The sequence below is a fragment of the Macaca nemestrina genome, chromosome 5 (genome assembly GCF_043159975.1).
Source record: "Macaca nemestrina isolate mMacNem1 chromosome 5, mMacNem.hap1, whole genome shotgun sequence".
NCBI classification, from domain to species: domain Eukaryota; kingdom Metazoa; phylum Chordata; class Mammalia; order Primates; family Cercopithecidae; genus Macaca; species Macaca nemestrina.
This window is the reverse complement of record NC_092129.1, coordinates 20,962,829-20,983,862: the sequence shown is the minus strand read 5'-3', so window position 1 is coordinate 20,983,862 and position 21,034 is coordinate 20,962,829. Positions and strand designations below refer to the sequence as shown.

The 21,034-nt window shown below is 38.9% G+C and overlaps 1 protein-coding gene and 1 long non-coding RNA gene across 2 annotated transcripts in view; one reads left to right on the top strand and one right to left on the bottom strand.

Moving 5' to 3' along the window:
* Nucleotides 1-3,643, top strand: part of LOC105465467 (uncharacterized) — a 31,376-nt gene extending 27,733 nt beyond the window's left edge. The window contains exon 3 of the long non-coding RNA XR_977534.2: nucleotides 2,315-3,643. This is a non-coding gene — a long non-coding RNA (uncharacterized lncRNA). The remainder of the gene's footprint in view (nucleotides 1-2,314) is intronic.
* LOC105465466 (dermatan sulfate epimerase) overlaps nucleotides 1-21,034 on the bottom strand; it is a 164,850-nt gene that overhangs the window by 108,500 nt on the left and 35,316 nt on the right. The gene's annotated exons all lie outside the window — the stretch shown is intronic.

Sequence of the window (21,034 nt, the reverse complement as noted above, 5' to 3'; positions counted from 1 at the left end):
AATTGTGTGATATGCTGAAGACACAGAGGCACAAAGATAAGAACTTGTCCTCAAGAATATTATAATCTAATGGTGGGAAACAAATGTGTAAATAGATTAGTACAACAACGTTCACTAAGTACAATACATTAAAATAAAGCAGCTAGGATAGAGACTATAGCAAAGAGTCAAACTTCTTTCACATATTGCAGAATTTTGGAGGGTTGTTTGTTTTTGAGAGGGGTTCTTGCTCTGTCACCCAGGCTGGAGTGGAGTGCTGCAATCATGGCTCACTGCAGCCTCGACCTTCTGGACTCAAGGATTGCAGTATTTTGTAAACTGCATTGTTTTACCTCTGAATAGGGAGCAAAAGGCATCAAGTAAAGTAATTAAAGTGACCTTTTTAAATTTAAAGGGAAATTTATAAATGTATAAGGAAAAACAGGATATATTTTTAGAGGATGCTTTTATAAACATGGTGAAAGTATATGTGGTTGAGAATGAGAGAGAGCTTGTTTAGGTGGTGGCTCTTCCACTTAGTAGATTCATGGATTTATTAAAAATCTTTCTCTTTCTGAAGCCTCACTTTTCTCATCTGTAAACTAGATATGTACATACCATAAAGATCAGTTGAGACATGCTATGGTTTGAAAATCCCCTCCAAAACTCATGTTGAAAATTAATTGCCAACATAACGGTATTGGGAGTTGGGGACTTTACAAAGTGATTAAGTCATGGGGACACTTTCTTCATGGATTGTCATTATCACAGAAATGAGTTATCTCAGGAGTTTGGCACCCTTTTTCTCTCTGTCTCATGCTCTCACTCTCTCTCACATTATCTCATCATGTGATGCCTTCCATCATGTTATGATAAAACAAGAATGCCTTCACCAAATACAGTCCCTCAGTCTTGGACTTCCCAGCCTCCGGAACCATAAGCCAAATAAATCTCTTTTCTTTATAAATCACCCAGTCTCTAGTACTCTGTTATAGCAGCAGAAAATGGACTAAGACAAGGCACAAAATAGGTCAGTGCTTTCCACTGGGATGCATGAATTTATGTGAATATATGTAAATTCTATTCTCTTTTCATTGAAAATTTTATCCTGAGGAAGTACATTTACCAATTTTCACATTAGCAGTGAATGAGAATTCCTATTGCTCTACATTTTCTCCCACAGTTGGGATTATCAGTATTCTTAATTTTAGCTATTCTAAAAGAAGTCTGGTGGTATATAACCATGGTTTTAATTTGCATTTCCCTGAAACAAAGAAATTTTATTTCTTTTACCTTTTCTTATACTTGCTGAAGAAATCAAAGACCTTTTCTTATACTTGTTGGCAATTGGGGTATCTTTTTTTGTGTGTGAAATGCCTGGTGAAGTCTTTTTGTCCATTGTTCATTAGATTTTCTTATATATTGATTTAATTTGTAGATGTACTTTATACTGGGCACAAGACTTACATATGTAATATATTCTACCATGTAGCTTGACTTTTTACCAATTAAAGGTGTCTTTTCATAAACTGAGGCTCTTAATTTTAACTCACTCTAAGTATCAGTCTTTTCCTTTATTGTAAGTACCTTTCTTTGTATCCTACTTAATATATAAACACTTAATTTAGTTCAAATATGTGTCTTTTTCTAAACTCCAATTTGTTCCAATGATTTTTTGTCTATTCTTACACCAATACTATACTATCCTAATTATCACAGACATAAGTATTAATATCCAGTAGAGCAACTCCTCTTACCTTTTCCCTCCTATTCAAGAGTGTCTTGTCTATACCTGTTTCTCTTCATTTTTGTTCATATTTTAAAGAATTGAGTTTCAAACTCCTTTTCTCCCTGTGTGTGTCTCTCTCTCACAAACACACACACACACACACACACACACACACGCACACACACCCCAACTGGGATTTTGATTTGAATTTCTTTGGATCTAAAGCTCAGTTTCAGGAAAATTAACACTTTAAAAATGCTGAGTCTTTCAATATATAAATGTAGTATAGGTATTCATTGATTTGTGTTCTTTAATGTCTCTTGGGAATGTTTTATGTTTCTTTTACAACTGCTAAAATATTTATTTTTAGGTTTTAAATATTTTTGATCCTATTATGATTATTTTCAGTTTTATTTTCTGTTGTTGCTCATCATAGAAATGAAATTTTTAAAATCTACAAGTCGAGATTAGAATTGAGTTTAACAAGGTTGCTGGGATACAATCTTATTAAACTCAATTCTAAGAACTATTGGTAGAGTCTTTGAGTTTTTTTACATATACAGTCATAGCAAATAATGACAGTTTTACTTGTTCTTTTACTTTTAGATGGAGTCTAACTCTGTTGCCAGGCTGGAGTGCAGTGACGCGATCTTGGCTCACGGCAACCTCCGCCTCCCGGGTTCAAGGGATTCTACTGCCTCGGCCTCCCAAGTAGCTGGGACAACAGGAACGTGCCACCATGCCCAGCTAATTTTTGTATTTTTAGTAGAGACGGGGTTTCACCATGTTGGCCAGGGTGGTCTCGATTCCCTGACCTCGTGATCTGCCTGCCTCTGCCTCCCAAAGTGCTGGGACTACAGGCGTGAGCCACTGTGCCCGGCCTACTTGTTCTTTTCAATTCTTCTTCCTTACCACACTGATTAGGACTTTTAGTAGTAGGTAGCCTAGAAATGTTGATAACTATTGATATGGTTCTGGGTCCTCACCCAGAACCTCATCTTGAATTGTAATCCGAATTGTAATCCCCATATATTGGGGGGTTACCTCGTGGGAGGTAATTAGATCATGGGGGCATTTCCCCCATGCTGTTCTCATGATAGTGAGTGAGTTCTCATGAGATCTGATGGTTTTATAAGGGGCTTTTCCCCCACTTCGCATTGCACTTCTCCTTGCTGTCACCATGTGAAGAAGAATGTGTTTGCTTTCCCTTCCACCATAATTGTAAGTTTCATGAGGCCTCCCCAGCCCTGCAGAACTGTTACTCAATTAAATCTCTTTCCTTTATAAATTACCCAGTCTTGGGTGTTTCATCATAGCATCAAGAGAATGAACTAATACAACTATTATCTTATTCCTGATCATAGAAAGAAAGCTTTCAGTATTTCCATGGTGTTTATTATTGGTGTTTTGTAGATACCCTGTATTTGATTAAAGAAGCTCTCTTCTATTCTTCATTTGCCCAAAGATATATTTTAATCATAAATAGATGCTTACTTTAACCAACTGCTTTTCTGCATCTAGTACAATGATCATATACTTTTTTCCTTTATTCTGTTAATGTCATAAATTCTCAGTTTTCTAATGTTAAACTAAACTAACATTGCATAATTGCAACAAACTCAACTTGTGTCATTTCATAGATACATGTTGTATGGTTATCTAATATTAAGAATTTAAGCATATCTGCTCATGATTGAGGTTGCCTGCAATTTTTTCCTCATTATTTAATGTTCATGTTCTCATATCAAAGTTGTGTTGACTTTATAAGCTAAGTTGGAGAACATCTTTGGTTTTCTGTTTTCTGAAAAGGCATAAAATCAGGGTTTTTGCTAGACTGGAAGGTTTAAAATGAGTGATTCAACTTTTTTGATTCATAAGGAGATTTTCATAATTTCTATTTCATCATGTTGAGATTTATGCAGTTGTATTTTTTGTATTTTTCTTATCCTACTAAGCTTATAATAAAATAATCAAAACATCAAATATATTTACTAGAAATACAGTTATTACCAAAATCAGTGGTAGTTGAGAATTGTATTTAAGGGTAGTTCTTTCTATTTCTTGATTATTAAGAGTTTGCCTTATTAAAAATTGCTTTTTGGCATAATTGTCAAAAACATATGTAATACTAAAATGATTAAGAATGCATTTTGTTGGCCGGGCACGGTGGCTCACGCCTGTAATCTCAGCACTTTGGGAGGCCGAGGCGGGCGGATCACAAGGTCAGGAGATCGAGACCATCCTGGCTAACATGGTGAAACCCCATCTCTACTAAAAAAATTAAAAAAAATTAGCCAAGCGTGGTGGTGGGCACCTGTAGTCCCAGCTACTCGGGAGGCTGAGGCAGGAGAATGGCATGAACCTGGGAGGCAGAGCTTGCAGTGAGCTGAGATCGCGCCACTGCACTCCAGCCTGGGCGACAGAGCAAGACTCCATCTCAAAACAAACAAACAAAAAGAATGCATTTTGTTTTGAGTTAAAATGAATAGATGCATGCAGTGGCATAGCTAGTGTACTTGATGCCTGAAAGGGATCATTTTTAATACCCCTTCCTCTGTATGATAAAAGTATTTTCAGTAATAATTTTGAAATGAAACAAATAATAATTATTATGTCCAGAAAAGAAATGCAGAGAGTGAAAGTTTTCATTTATTCAATTTTGAATATATAATCATGCTAATAATAAATTGATAAAGTACATATTTTAGTTTAAAATGCAAAAAGTTAAGGTTTAATACTTTTTAAGTACATTAGTATGGGCCAGGTGCAGTGGTTCACGCCTGTAACCCCAGCACTTTGGGAGGCCGAGGTGGGTGGATCACCTGAGGTCGGGAGTTCGAGGCCAGCCTGGCCAATATGATGAAACCCCATCTCTACTGAAAATACAAAAAAATATCTGGGCGTGGTGGTGGGCACCTGTAATCCCAGCTACTCGGGAGGCTGAGGCAGGACAATCACTTGAATCTGGAAGGCGGAGGTTGTAGTGATCTGAGATCGCGTCATTGCACTCCGCCTGGGGGACAGAGCAAGACTCCGTCACAAAGAAAAGAAAAATATTTATACCTATATACTGGTTTGCCTCAGTGAAGAATAATCACTTTATGTTTTCTAACTTTGAGCATTAACTTTTGCAAATTTGTTAATGCTTTGTCAAATTAATCTTTACATAGCCATGGTCAGTAAAATCAGTATGGTCAGATGTGTTGACTTATCTTCACTCATAGTTGATTGAAGAACATTTTTTATTTTAATTTCAAAAAGTTTCTTTCAGGTGAAATAACAGATATGCAAATAGTGATGAAATCTTTAAGAATAAATGTATCAGATTCATACAAATCCCACTTCACAATACATTCCAGAAATTATAGTACTGACCATATCCTTTTTCCCTTGGGATCATTTCCAGCTGTTTTCAAATATTTCCGCTGTTGAAAAATTTCCAATAAAATAACTTCACCAGAAAATTCATCATAAATTTCTATCATATTTGGTAAAATTCTCCAAAGCTTGTAATGATTGTGAATTATTTGAGCTTGCTTCAGGCTCAGGTCACATCTCCAGTCCCTGTGGTACTATGTAAGCCTGTATTTAAACATAGACTAAAAATAAACAATTATAGCAGAGTGATTATAAAAATGAAACAGAACTTGACTGCTTATTCTTGAAATAAACCAGTATAGCTGAGTCCATGTGCATTTGAGAGTTAGAATTACTTCCACATAGAATGCAATGTTTATTAATAATAAGTAATAATAAAAAAGTGGTAATATTCAGCTTACATTTGTTTTGTTAAATTTCAGCAACTGCAGCAGCAGTTGTTTAGAACTTAGACCAACAAAAGCTTTTTCATTTTTCAAAGAGGAGTAGTATTGTTGATGTTGCTTGAAACTGCCAGGCATGGTGATAATAAAAAGCAGAACTGGCTTTTATTATTATTTTATTTTATTCCTTTTCAATTTTCTACACACAAAGCAGCCCTTATTGCCTGTACTAGGGGTGAACTACTCTCCCTATCCCGTCCTTGGTATCCCATACCAGTGACTGGATGAGAAAAATAGTGAAGCAGGCTGAAAGGGAACACTCACTTCCTTTTAACCAGCAGGCCAAATAGTCTTCTGGAATTAAGAGATTCCAAGTAATTATAAGAAGAATAAAGTGGTTTGTTGATTTATTTCTGGAAACTTTCACAAAAATAGATATTACATTCCTTCTTGCTCCTTTACTGGGCTTGCTTGAATCATTACAATGTGTGTCATTTTTCATTATCTGCTGATACTGGCAGTGGAGTACTAGAACTTTCTTTGATGTAATGGAATGGATATACCAAGATTTTAAATTTTGGTCAGTCTCTACAGTGCCATTTGAGGTATTTCCTGGCCGTATCTGAAACTCTTCACACCCTATCACAAACTGAAGGGAGGCAAAATTTTTCTGCTCAATATGTGCACAGTCTTCTTAGTCCAGAAAGGAAATGTATGAGAAATTTGATTAAAATCTAAGTGACTCATAATGTGAATCTCAAAAAAGTGCAGCAAATGTTAATTAGTTTTAAATTCCAACACCCTAAGAACTTATTGTATAAATTGTAGTAAGTGAAATAACCAGAAAAAAACAGCACTGAATCCTTTTACAATCAGACTTTCCCCTAACCAAAATGACTGTACCTTGTATGTTTTCTGTTTCATTGACAAATTTGGTTGAAGGAACTAAACTATGTCTTTCTTAATAATGACAAAATAAACCGAAGAAATGCCCATTTGGTGCTTCCTGTTTGGTTCTGTTGATGGACTAATGTTCCCTCCTGCTGTAGCAATTGAGGATGTTTATATTCTTGACCCCTCTGCAGGGAAGCAGGAAAGAATCTGAACTCGGATGACTTGCTGTGCTTTTGGCTTTGATGTGCTCCTCTGGCCTTTGTGGCGGAAGCTCCATGTTAAGTAACAGACCTGAATTTACACTAAAAGTAGTGAAAATACCACAACAGCTAAAAGAGACACTTTTAGCTGTTGTGTCTCTAAATTTACTTGTGTAAGAACACAGTTTCTGTAGTAACACACATAATGGCTTCAGCTGCCCTCAAAATTAAGCAGGTAAAATATATCATAAAACATTTTCTAGAAAATATATAGAATGGCCAGTGAGGTAGAAAGCATAAAATAATGGGCCCACCGATAACAAACAGAAATATTTACCAAGAGTAGTTTGGATTCGAGTATTATGGATAATACTTTAAAGTTTTGACCTCCAAATATCCTGTAATACCAGTGACTTCTATCTAACAACCCCTGGACTCCAGCTGTGTGGTTCTTTCAGCATATCATTTGCCCAAGATCTTGACAAGAAAATCCATCCTCCTCCAATTCCACCTTTTCTGAAATCCCAACATCATAGGTGGTGGAAAGGCAGTTGAGGGTTAAAGTTATGATTATCCAGGTCATATCTAGGAGCTCAGAAGTTTATCCTAACCCTGTCCCTTAAACTCTCCTCTTTCTTTACTTACTGTTCACCTTATGATGGAAGAGATGGAGAAATCAATGAGATTTTATTTTAATTTTCTGCTAGGAAATAATCTTGTAAAGTCTTTGGCTCACTTCTTTTCTGTACCTCAAGGGTCAATAGCTTAGTCTCTCTGATGTGCTGTGTAACTAAGTAACTGAAGAAAACAGGGTTTGTTCTGGAGGAGAATGGAGCTCTATAAGCTGGAGATTCCAATCCTCGACTTTTTCCTGTTTTTCCCTCTTTACTATATGCACTGTAAGTATCTTTAGACCCCTTAATTTCCCTCTAGGAGAAAGCCATCTATTTCCCCTCGAGTTAGAAGGCTTCTATAGAAGGCCTGAATATTTGAAGATCATACAAATGACCCCAACAACAGCCTAATGAGTGAAGGTTAATAAATGTGAAGCATCATGAAAATCTGACTGCCAGGCGAATCATTTTGAAGAGTCTACTTACAGTTATATTTTTAACTTAGGCATTCCCTCTTTATAGATTGTTCTACTAGAATGAAGTAAGAAAAATATTTTACATTCTCATCTCTCTAGTAATTTTTCTGCTTCATTTTGCCCTTACGCACTCTTTTCCCCATTGAGAGATTTTGATACATTTTGCCTTTCTTTCCATTAAGTCTTCACCTAAATTCATGCTTTGTACCTCAGCAGTTAAGTTTCAGGGAGTGCCTAATATCCTTACATTTGACAGATGAAGAGAGAACCTAACAGTTTTCTTGGCCAAGCAAAAGAGACATGGTGTAGGACTGTAGTGAGTCAGGATTTGGCTGCCTCAGTATCCATTCAGAAGATGCCGGTGGTGCTGCAACATGGAATAAATGCACAAAACAGTGAAAAGAGACAGATGGTCCAACAGCGTTATGTTGGCATCATTTAAATCTTATCAGCAAGATACCCTAAGGAGGTGAACTGGCACAAAGATCACAGTAACTGCCAAAAAATTTCATCACTCTTGGCATAAGCAGCTCCTAAGATATTTCAGAGTTTTTTTGTGGGGGTGGGGGAGTTAAAGAAAAAGCTGAAAAGAACCCTTGCCTCAGATTTTCCTTTCATCTCTAAAGGCTCCTTAGGACTCCTGGCCTCCTCCCCTCTGAGCTCCTCTAGGATGAGGCCTGTCTTCTGGTTACTATAGTGATAGGTCAGGAAAATATCTGAATGCTTGCTCTAAGTCAGATAGCAAACTATACATGGGTTATGTATTTGAGAAGGCAGAAATGGTCCTTACGTGGAGGGCAGAAGAGAATTCCACAGCATGCATTAGTGTGGCAAACAGACGTTCTATAAACATCTTAACTTGGCAGGAGAACACCTACCTACTACTCCAGTTGCAATGCAGGACATTAGATTTTATTAAAAATGGTGATTGTTACAAGAAATCTGGGGATGAAGGCAAGATAGAAGATAAAAACAAATCATTTTATACAATTTATCTAATCCAAAAGGGAAAGAGCCCATATGTTTACGATGATACCTACCTCAAGAACTAAAGAGCTGATGGGACCTTGGAGATTATGCATTATTATGCAGTACGCACCCTGGAGTGCACATCACAACTTGTGGTGGACATTTTTCAAAAATCAAGCATGGTTTCACCCCAGACATGGGGAAGAAACATCTGAAAGTGAGGTCTCGGGACTTACAAAGTTTAGGCAACCATGAGTCTCACTCGCCAGGGTTTTTCTTTGGCAGAAAATCCAACTTTCCCGAGTGACTTGTGGGTTTGGAGGCTTTGATGTCTGAAGGACTCCTATGATGCCACCAAACATGATTCGGGGTTAGTAGCCACGTGGTTCCAGCCTTTCCTAGAAGGATTGTTTCCACCCTGGGTGAACCAGTTAAACTCTGCTGCTTCCAAAAACACACATAACCCCAGAGTGGGTGGTCTGTGTCTCTAACTAATTTCCAGTTGTCATGCAAATGAGTCATTAGCACTCCTTATTAGTGCCTCATAGTACAAATATAAAATGGGACAAATTGAGAGAAAACTTAAAAGCACAGACATAGGAGAGTGCACACAGGCAGAAATGAACTGCATGCATCCCCAAAAGGGTGAAACTCTCCCCCTATAATATTCTACTCATTATAGGGAACAGAGAAGTGCAGTGAACATCAATGCAATGGAAACAAGTAGTTGAAATGCAAGCCTGTTCTTTCCTTAAGCTAACTCAGGATCGTTGAGCTACCAATGAGAGGGGATAATGAACTTCCGGGTCACCTGGGTTGTTCTACCATTGCTGTTTAACAAAGCCAGCTCTCTTTGTATTTTACATATACCCCTGCATACAACCCTCAGAATCTCATGTAGGTTCCAAAGCTACATAAGCTGCAACTATCCTATTCTAAGGCAATTGTTCTTTCCCTGTCTTTTGTGTTGATGAAGATCTAAAACTCATGGAGTCAATTCAAACAGCTACAAGGGGGTGGAGTTGGGATTTCACCTGTGACTATTTGACTTCCAAACTCACATTCTTGTCAATAATCTAAACTGCTGCCTCCCAGCAGGTTACTTGTCCTAAGCTATTAAAGCAAACTGGGAAAAATAGTCAAAATACCTCTGCATCCCTGGATCTTGCCTGCTGTTGCATCTATCTTGGAGTCAGGCCAAACACTGGGGAAAATCTGCCCACCTGCCAATGGCAAGCTGATGAAGTAAGATATAAGTGAAGTCGAATAAAATGATGGTGAAATTAGCAGGAAAGCCTACTAGCGGACATAGCTTTGGGACTTGTGTTTCCCACATGTTAATACAGAGAAAACCCCTTTGGAACCTGGGGTGAGGGGTAACAGGGGGACCTACTAACTGCGGAATTCAGATCCCACAGGTGGGCACTTCCTTTTCTCTTTTGTCCTCTTGCTTTGCCTCTGAGGGGTGTTAATGAGTTGTGCTTTGACTGTGTGGGGGAGGTTTGACTATGCAGCCCAGAAAAAAAGAGAAGAGCTGGATAAATCAGTCATTAAAAACATATCCTGGCTGAAGAAGGATGGTAGTTAGAGGTGGAGAGAAGATAAAGGAAGAGGGAATGGGAAGAAAGGTATCATGAAAGATGCACACGATCAAGCTAAGGACCTGCTTTTCCCTTATACAAACCATGTACAAAATTAACTATAACTTATTGCCAATTTAATTTTTTTTTTTTTTTTTTTTTGAGACCGAGTCTGGCTCTGTGGCCCAGGCTGGAGTGCAGTGGCACGATCTCAGCTCACTGCAAGCTCCAGCTCCCGGGTTCACACCATTCTCCTGCCTCAGCCTCCCGAGTAGCTGGGACTACAGGCGCCTGCCACCACGCCCGGCTAATTTTTTGTATTTTTAGTAGAGATGGGGTTTCACCTTGTTAGCCAGGATGGTCTCGATCTCCTGACCTCATGATCCGCCCGTCTCGGCCTCCCAAAGTGCTGGGATTACAGGCTTGAGCCACCGCGCCCGGCCAATTTTTTCTCTCAGTATATATTTTATACCTGAAATGCTGTGCTATTAAACATGTTTCTTATTTTTCTGTTAGATTTAAATTTCAAAACTTTCTTCAGAATATTCAAAAATCTTTGTGTTGTTCATTACAAATGAAATGACATGAAATTCCATTACCCTTAGAACGAAAATGAGTAAAATAGATCATAATAATATAAAGGCTTTTCCTGGACACACTTTTGTATAAGAACATTTAAAAGCACATTTGTAGACAAAGCACACTATAGCACCTGGCTGCTAAACTAATGTCCAAGAAATAATTATTATCCGCATTGCTGCCATTGAAATGTTTTTTTATTTTTCTGGCAAGTCAAATGTGAATCTCACTACTCAATAAAAAAATAGAAATCCAAATTAATTATTAGCTTAACAGTAGAAGAATCTAATAAGATTGAGTACAGTCCTGAAGAAACACAGTGAAAGATGTTCAACTCTTATATTTCTCAGTATAGGATTTCTTACACGGTAAATGACATGACATTGCTACAACTGAAAAAAATATATAGTTTAAAGAAATCTGTTTAAAAGCTGGCTTACAACTGATGTGTAATTTTCACTTTACAAGGGAACTGGGAGGGAAAGTTTTTCACTGACATCTTCAAGAACAACATTAACAAAACCAGACTTCAAACAATTGTTATAAATCTGGGATTCCATAATCACAGACCAGTAAAGTGCAAAATACTCTTCTGCTCCCTGCATAGATAAATTATTTTCTGCAGGTGGTTAGGGGAGGACTTCCCACAGCCAGGAAGCAAAAAAATGCCCTCTACACTAACACTCCAATTTGTACTACATGGAGTGCAGTGTCAAATCAGGGAAGTTAGCCTTCTGAAACATCTTTCTGCAGTCTCTTCTCCCCTGCCTCTTCTCTCTCTTCTCTCCATATTTAAATAGGAAATCTTGGTTGAGAGTCATTTGTATGTGCATATGGGCTGATTACATTTCAACAAATTGAAATCTCAGCTTCAATCACAGGTTTGCATTTAAATCTTTTATCACTGGTCGAGGAAAGAAATACTTTATCTTGTATTTACTTCAAGCATCAACGAAATGATGTGTTTTAGGAAGAAGGCAATCAGAAACCTAAAAAATCACTCCAGGTTTATGCAACAGGTCCCAAAGGTAAATCTTATTTAATTGGGGTGGAGGGGAAGTAGTAATTTTGGGGATGGTGAGGAAGGAAAGGTTTGTCTAAAGACTCTATGGCAGAGGCTCTGCTCTCTCTGGGAGTCTGGCTGAGGCCTATAGACCCTTGGGAACATCCAGGACTTCATCTCTTTTATTTAACATCATATTCCACTTTTTCTATCATGTGAAAAAATTGTGGCACGTTGATCGTCAGGCACTACACGTACAGTAGTGAACAAAAAAGACAATGTTCCTGCCCTTATGACACAGTATAGGGGAGAAGGCAGACACTACTTAAGGAACTGTAAATATTTGTTTGTTTGTTTATTTATTTGAGATGGAGTCTTGCACTGTCACCCGGGCTGGAGTGCAGAGGTGCGATCACGGCTCACTGCAACCTCCATCTCCTGGGTTCAAGCGATTCTCCTGCCTCAGCCTCCTGAGTGGCTGGGATTACAGGCACCCACCACCATGCCCAGCTAATTTTTTGTATTTTTAGTAGAGACGAGGTTTCACTATGTTTGCTGGGCTGGTCTCCAATACCTGACCTCGTGACCCATCTGCCTCGGCCTCCCGAAGTGCTGGGATTACAAGCATGAGCCACTGTGCCTGGACAGGAGCTGTAAATATAAAAAGTTTTTGTGGACTGGGTGCAGTAGCTCAGGCTTGTAATCTCGGTGCTTTGGGAGGCTGAGGCAAGAGGATTGCATGAGGCCAGGAGTTGCAGACCAGCCTGGCTAAGATAGCAAGACCCCCATCCCTAAAAAAAAAAAATGAAAAATTAGCTACAAATGGTGGCACACACGTTTAGTCCCAGCTGCTCAGGAGGAGAATCACACACCTTTAGTCCTAGCTACTCACAAGGAGGATCACACCCATGTAGCACACACCTTTAGTCCCAGCTACTCAAGAGGAGGATCACTTGAGTGCAGGAGTTCAAAACTGCAGTGAGCTATGCTTGCATGACTGCACTCCAGCCTGGGCAACAGGGTGAGACTTTGTCTCTAAAATAAATAAATAAGTAAATAAATAAATAGATTATTTTAAAAATAAGGATTTGAAAGTGTGACCTGGGGAGCAATACCAGGAGGATGGAACAGAGACAGGAGAGTTGCAGAACTGCTTTTCTAAGGAAGTCATGTTTCAGTGACCCATTCAGCAATCTCACATAGCACACACCAGCCTGCCGACATGTGCAGCCTATCTCCACCTCTCCATCGCCTTTGCACACTCCTTCCTTACTTTCTGTTATGAGCTTAGTTGTGTATTCCTTAAAATACATATATTGAAATGCTAAGCCCTAGTACCTTAGAATGTTTCAGTATAGTTGGATATAGGGCCTCTAAAGAGGTAATTAAGTTAAAATTAGGTCGTTAGGGTAGACTCTAATCCAATATCACTGGTGTCCTTATAAGAACGGAAAATTGGAACACAGGAAAGAGACACCAGGGATGTGCATGCACAGAGAAAAGGCCATGTGAAGAGGCAGCAATAGAGTGGCTATCTCAAGCAAAGGAGAGGAAACCAGTACTGCTGGTACCTTGATCTTGACTTCCAGCCTCCAGATGTGAGAAAATAAATTTTTGCTGTTTAATTCATTCAGTCTATGGTATTTTGTTATGGTAGTGCAAGCAAACTAATACACCTCCTTCCCTGAAGGAGGACCCCTTCATCTGCCCCAACCTGCACTGTTCTCTCCTTTGTTTGTTTTGTTCTCCTCAAAGCATAGTTTATATTTTCTGACTTACCTAGTATCTAATAAGTTATTTATCTAGAAATACATCCTAGACTCTTGAAAGAGGATAAAAAAATTGACATATTCTTGCTAGAAAATCTCACTTTTACAAAAGGAGAAAACAAGATTCAGAAAGTCCCACAAGTAGAACTAAGCAGGAACACATTCTGATGTTGAGAGTAACCTTTGCGATAAAATATATACCTTGCGATAAAATATATAGGCATCTGGCTATGCATCCTCTTATGTAAGCAATCCTGGTATCGGTCCCTTTCCTAACAGCTCTGCTGGTAAAGCTGTCTATTCTTTCTGTGAAATCCGGTAATGTAATCTTTGGGCACTAATCCAAAACCCATATTTGGCCAACAAATATTTGAGTATTTGATTATGTGCTGGGTATTGTGCTGTGGGTGGTGAGTTAAACAGACACAGTTTATATCTGAGAAAATGCATCAGGTGCTATGAGAACACATAACAGGGGATCTTTTCCTAGAAAGTCAGGGACATTTACCAAGAGTAAGTCATGTTTAAACTGAGTTGTAAGGGTGGGGGTAGGATTCAGCTTATGGAATAGTGGATAGACTGAATAGAAGTACAAAGATGTGTAAACAGGAGGGAGAAAAACATATTTATGAAAACAACATGTTGGATGAGTTGACCAACATGACTGTGGTTGTTATGCCCAGACCATTTATTCCCCGAAGAAGATCACCAGAGTCCAGAGTCAAAGCTAAGCAGCAAGGATCTTTATTACAGGTTCGAACCTGGAACTCTCCCTCGCTCGTGAATCGAGACGGGCAGGAGAGCTCCCCCACTGAGCTCTGAGCAGTGTTATATAGTCTAAGAAAAGTGGGCATAGAGTTATTATACAAATCAGATATATGATTGGCTAGTGTTTGAACAAGGCGATTTGGCTAACTATGATTGGTTCCCGCCATTTCTGATATTTTGGTTCAAACTTTGAGGCGGGAGAGCAGGTTTATGGCAGCAAGAGTTTATCTTACTTAAACACGTCTTGTGACCTTGCCTCAGAACTTACAAAATCTCTGGTATGTGCAAAACAAAATCTCTGGTACGTGCAGAAAACCAGGTACTCACAGAACTTACGAAATCTCTGGTATGTGCAAAGATTAGAGAGCAGAACAAGGGTGTAGCGGGTGGGGGGCGGGTACACATCTATCTTTGTGTCCTTTCATGGTGAAGAAAGCGAAAAGGGAAGAATAAAAAGCTGAAGTTTTTTGGTTTTTTTTTTGAGACATAGTCTCGCTCTGTCACCCAGGCTGGAGTGCAGTGGTCGGATCTCAGCTCACTGCAAGCTCCGCCTCCTGGGTTTACGCCATTCTCCTGCCTCAGCCTCCCGAGTAGCTGGGACTACAGGCGCCCGCCACCTCGCCTGGCTAGTTTTTTGTATTTTTTAGTAGAGACGGGGTTTCACCGTGTTAACCAGGATGGTCGCGATCTCCTGACCTCGTGATCCGCCCGCCTCGGCCTCCCAAAGTGCTGGAATTACAGGCTTGAGCCACCACGCCCTGCCAAAAGCTGAAGTTTTGAAGGTGAATGTCAGATAAACAGAGCCTCAAGGGCCATGTCAAAGATCATATTTACCCCAAGGGCCATTGTAAGGCACTATAGTATAGGATTTTAAGTAAGACCAGAATATGACCAGATTCTCATCTCACATTGTATTAGTTTTATGACATCCATTAGGGTTTTTCAACAAATACGTCCACTTCAGACCTCTTCTAAGTTGTACTTTCCTGCCTCTTCTTTCCATATGAGACGTGACCATGTGATTTGCTTTGGTCAATGGGATGTAAGCAGAGGCTTTAAGGGTAAGTGTTAGACTCACCATATTTCCTCATCCCCTATAGCACAATAATTGGTAAACTTGAATAGCTTGGCTGCTTGTTAGCATATGTCCCTGAATAACTACAAAAACAGAGTTCCCCTGCTTACAATGAATATGTATAATTAGCTAAAAATAAGCTTTGGTTGTCTTATATCACTGAGCATTAAGGGTTTGTTTGTTACTACAGCATAACCTATCTACTCCCACTAATACAAGGGTATATGTTAACTAATCTGTGAGAAATCCTCTAAGTAATTAGCCATGTTTATTCATCTATCCTCTACAATATTTATTTTTCAATGAACATCTTGAGAATAAATGGATAGTACTACATCAAAGTGCTTAGAAAAATTAAAGAATAAAGAACCTTAGAACTGAAGGGAGTTTAGGGATGATCTAGCCTATTCCCCTCAATTTCTAGAAGACACTACTGAAGGATTTTTTTCAATGGTTTCATCCTAAACAGAAAAAGAGCGTTTTGGGTATTCTGTCCTCTATTTTAGTCATCTTTAAATCACATGTAAATATGTTAATACATATTTACTATGTACACAGTTTTCTCAGACGTTTCTGCTATGTGCTTTGTAGGATATGTTAGCATGATTCAAGCAAGTAGAGAAGAAGATGATTTAATTCATTTTACTCTTTGGGTATTTCCTTCCAAAAAATATTTTAAAATTTCTCATTTTCTATTTACTCTTAACCCTTCATTTCTAAATTAGCCAGATAATTTGATGCTGAAATTTAATTTCCTTCATTTTTTAAAAGACACATATAGCTGAGAAACACAAACTGGAGCTTTGGTGTCAGTCAGATGGTTGTAAAGTTGCTAGTTTTGCCACTTACTAGTTGAGAGCCATGGAGCAAGTTAGTTTTAGTTTTGCTTTTTCAGTCTCCTTCTCCACCTTTCTTTTTTTCTTTTCTTTTTTGAGACAGAATCTCGCTCTGTCACCCAGGCTGGAGTGCAGTGGCGCAATCTCGGCTCACTGCAAGCTCAGCCTCCTGGGTCCATGCCATTCTCCTGCCTCAGCCTCCCGAGTAGCTGGGACTACAGGCACCCACCACCATGCCTAGTTCATTTTTTGTATTTTTAGTAGAGATGGGGTTTCACCGTGTTAGCCAGGATGGTCTCGATCTCCTGACCTCATGATCTGTCCGCCTCAGCCTCCCAAAGTGTTGGGATTACAAGCATGAGCCACCACGCCTGGCCCCCACATTTCAAATGTACATAATGACACCTAGCCAACTGGCTTGTTGTGAAGCATAATAATTATAATGCTACAAAAAAGGAAATCATGAATGTCAAATGCCTCAGCATGGCATACAGCAAGTGCTCAATATATATTTGTCCACTCCTTGTTTGATCAGAGAAAAACAATGAATAAAACTTGGTTTGATTATACTATTTGGGGTTTAAAAAACCCTTAAGTAGTTGTTCTGATGGTGTATAATGTCCAAGGAAATAATAAAAAACCAAATTGACCAATAATAGTAAATGACAATTATTCTTGTTTTCCTGATATCTGCTACCAGTTTCTACTACCTCTGAGCTTTGAGTGAACAACTATTATTTCAAGAGGTAGAAATCAAAAAGGACCTATACTGAGGTAAAAGCCCAAGTGAGAAACTCACAACACTCATAAGCACAGAGTACACAAACCCAAACAACCGTACACTTTATTTAGATATGGCAATACAATTCCTTTCACGGTCTATAATAACCAGTTGAGTAAATTTGTTACTCAATACTATGTCTATGTGTGCATGTGTGTGTACATATACATGATACAAACACACACACAAACACACACACACACACACCCTTTTTGTTTAGCTTTAAACTTTATATAGAAGATTTGGAGACTAGCAGTGTGGATTTTATGTTTTGAAATTACTAAGCATTCATACTAAAAATTATCCACATGGGTTAGAGAGTTCAGCACAAGACTGATAATAACCAGGTTAAAGAATGTGTAAAGAGAAATTATTCTGGAAAGGACACATCTTGGACACATAGCCAAGAGTAACTTCCCGGAATCTCTAGAACATAATGTCTAAATATGAGAATATTGGCTATAATAATATGCCTCCTAGATTTCGACTGCAGGGAGTAGAATTGACTGAAAGCCCCAGCTGCTCTACTCTGAAATCCACTGAGGTCCACATTTTCCCACAGGCTGCTCCTGACCAATAACTGTATATAACAGAAATACAAAGGCAGGCCCAATCCCATGAGACAAGGGACGCCTCTAATAGTTGGCTTTGGCTTGAGGATTCCCCAACCGCCTTGCTAAGTTTTCATGGAACTGAACAGCAGTCTGAAATGCTTACACCATTCTTCCCTTTCTCTTTCTACCTTTTCCTCAGGGTCAGACTTGCATTAAGGGCTCTTCTTCTTCTTTTTTTTTTTTTTTTTTTTTTGAGACGGAGTCTCGCTCTGTCGCCCAAGCTGGAGTGCAGTGGCGCGATCCTGGCTCACTGAAAGCTCCGCCTCCTGGGTTCCCGCCATTCTCCTGCCTCAGCCTCCCGAGTAGCTGGGACTACAGGCGCCGCCACCACGCCCGGCTAGTTTTTTGTATTTTTAGTAGAGACGGGGTTTCACCGTGGTCTTGATCTCCTGACCTTGTGATGCGCCCGCCTCGGCCTCCCAAAGTGCTGGGATTACAGGCGTGAGCCACTGCGCCCGGCCTGCATTAAGGGCTCTTCTAGCGTCTCTGGGATCCCTTCACATTTTTTTCTCACAGGCATTTATTCTAATAAATTTCTTGCACATTTAATGCTGAATCAGCATCTGCTTCTTGGATAACCCATGCTAACATAAGCTCACAGAATTTGAGTTAAGGTACCTGCACAGCACATTAAAAGTAGTAGTAGTAGCAGTAATAATAGGAGTAGGAGGAGGAGGAGGAGGAGGAGGAGGAGGAGGAGGAGGAGGAGGAGTAGTAGTAGTAGTAGTAGTAGTAGTAGTAGTAGAAGAAGAAATAAGGAAAAAGAAGAATAAGCTTAATCAATTTCCAAGGCATTTGTTAAATATCTTCCTTTCTGTAATTAGTTTCAGGATAAGGAAGTAATCTACAGCACAACCAAATACCAATGTTTCTGGGCTAGCTATAATTTCAGGTCATTCTGCACCAAGTCCCATTATTGCCCTAGTAAAGATTATTTCATGACTTGAGGGGATAATGCTTTGACAAAATTATTTAAATCTTATTCATCTAGTATAATGTGGTTCATTAATTGAAAACTGGAACTAGTTCCCAAGGTCCAGTCCCAGGAGTTTAGACTATCCACCTGTTAAACACCAATGTCTGAAAGGGAAGTATACTCTTGAAATTACACTGTGGTTAAACAACTGATTTTAAATCATATAGATTATTATGAGTTTACTGCCAGTCTATAGTAAGGTCTCTAGATCTCAGTCACAGGCCAATCCTATTTAACATTTAGAATCAGCTGGAAAATCATTACAGAAAGATCCATGAACTCAACCATAAACCCAACCATGAATCAATGTCAGAAGGAAACTCTGATCCTACTATCTTCCATCTGCCCCTTTAAACAAAAGGTTCAATCTGAACTCCTTTTAGAATACATTTTAAAGATTTACAAAATTAAAGGTGTTATTGAGATAAACTTAAGCTATATTTTTTAACTTTATCTCAGTTTAGGTGCAAACTAAGTTCACTTGGGAATTTTAGGACAAAATGTTGTGACTCCAAACTCACTAAATTCCTTCAGAGTATGTAATGGGGAAGAGTAGAGAGCAGCAGGCATTTGTAGTTGGTTTTCGTTTTTTGTTTTAGATGGAATCTCATTCTGTCACCCAGGCTGGAGTGCAGTGGCACGATCTTTGCTCACTGCAACCTCTGCCTCCCGGATGCAAGCAAATCTACTGCCTCAGCTTCCTGAGTAGCTGGGATTACAGACATGCACCACCATGCCTGACTAATTTTTGTATTTTTAGTAGAGATGGGGTTTCACCATGTTGGTCAGGCTGGTCTTGAACTCCTGACCTCATGATCTGCCCACCTCAGCCTCCCAAAGTGCTGTGATTACAGGCATGAGCCACCGCGCCCGCCCCGCATTTGTAGTTTTTAAAACACCACATATAATTCTGATGTGAAACCAGCATGATGAACCATGACTTGAAAGCCATTGGTTGCCTAACTTTAGTCAGTATAACATGGTGCTTTAGAGTATGGGATCTGGAGATAAACAACCTGGGATCAGTTCCCACCTCTGCCCCATTACTATCTTGGTGAACATTAATAAATTACTTAATCTCTGTACTTCATTCATTCAACATTGATTTTATAATTGTTGCTTGCCAGGCTCTGTTTTAGAGGTATACTAGTAAAGGAAACAAATGGAAATTCCTGCCCTTATGACATTTACATTCTAGAGCAAGGAGACTGACAAAACAACAAAAATATAATGCATATATATATATATATATATATCTCAGAACATGATGAGACAATAGGAGGGAAAAGCAGGACAGAGAGAATCAAGAGAGTACGTGTGTGTTGACTTTTTACCCTCACAGAGTTCTGAAGATTTAACAAATTTTACATGCAAAGTACTTGGAGCTGTGCCTGGCACATAATGTTCAGTAAGTGGTAGTGGCTATTCCCTCATTGTACTGATGAGGAAACTGACTTCTAGAGAACTGGAGGAAGCTGCCCAGGCAACCCAAAGAGTTAGGAGGTGAATCAGGCCCAGGACTTCCCCCATCTCTTCCCACTCAACTTCCTCCTACAAGAATTTCACTCTGGGGCTGGAAGACAGAAGGTAAAACAACGGGTCCAGAGCCCACCTCCAGACACAGATTCCTGTACCTGAATGTAACTCTTGCTGGTGCCATACATCAGAAGCAAATGCTGCTAAATGGAGCTTTTATTTAGCATCCCTGAGAGCATGGATAAGTTAAAAGGCTAAAGAAACTCACTTTGCTTGTAGCTCCAGCCAACTCCTTAAACACCTTTCCAGAATGTTCACATAACAGGTTATCTACTGGTCTCCACTTATATCATGAATAAGTAAGCAATGGCTAAGGAAAAATGTAAAAGAAACTATAAAATAAATCTTTGACATAATTTAATATGTAATAATTTCCCTCAAAATAACACTACCTGATGAATAAAGCAAATCTGACAATTTCCTCAAATATATTTAGTCCAGAGCATTATTTTAAAGCATTTTAGAGTCAGATGAAACTTAGAAAACTTATAGGAGACCAGAAGTCAGGAAAGCAAAAATGAAGGCATTTTCTTGAGAAAATGTATTAATGGAATAATTTATCTGAGCCAAAGTCCTATGAGAGGTCCAAACTATTCTTCTAACCCTTTATCAGAATGACTAATGTTTGTTTGGGTTACAAGATAACTATAAAGGTTAAAACCCATATGATGTGACTAACCTCAAACTTGTTCCCATGACCCTCGAGTAGAAGAAAAAAGAAAAACTGAGTTAATTAAGAATTAAGTTTGAGATTGAGTAAAGGAAGGGGGAGCAATCAATTTAAACATGTTGCAAACCATACTAGAAATGATTTTTAAAAATATGATTTTCTCTATTTATAGTCCTCCATATGGTAACAAAGCAAAATCTCTTATCCTTATTGTGAAAGCACATG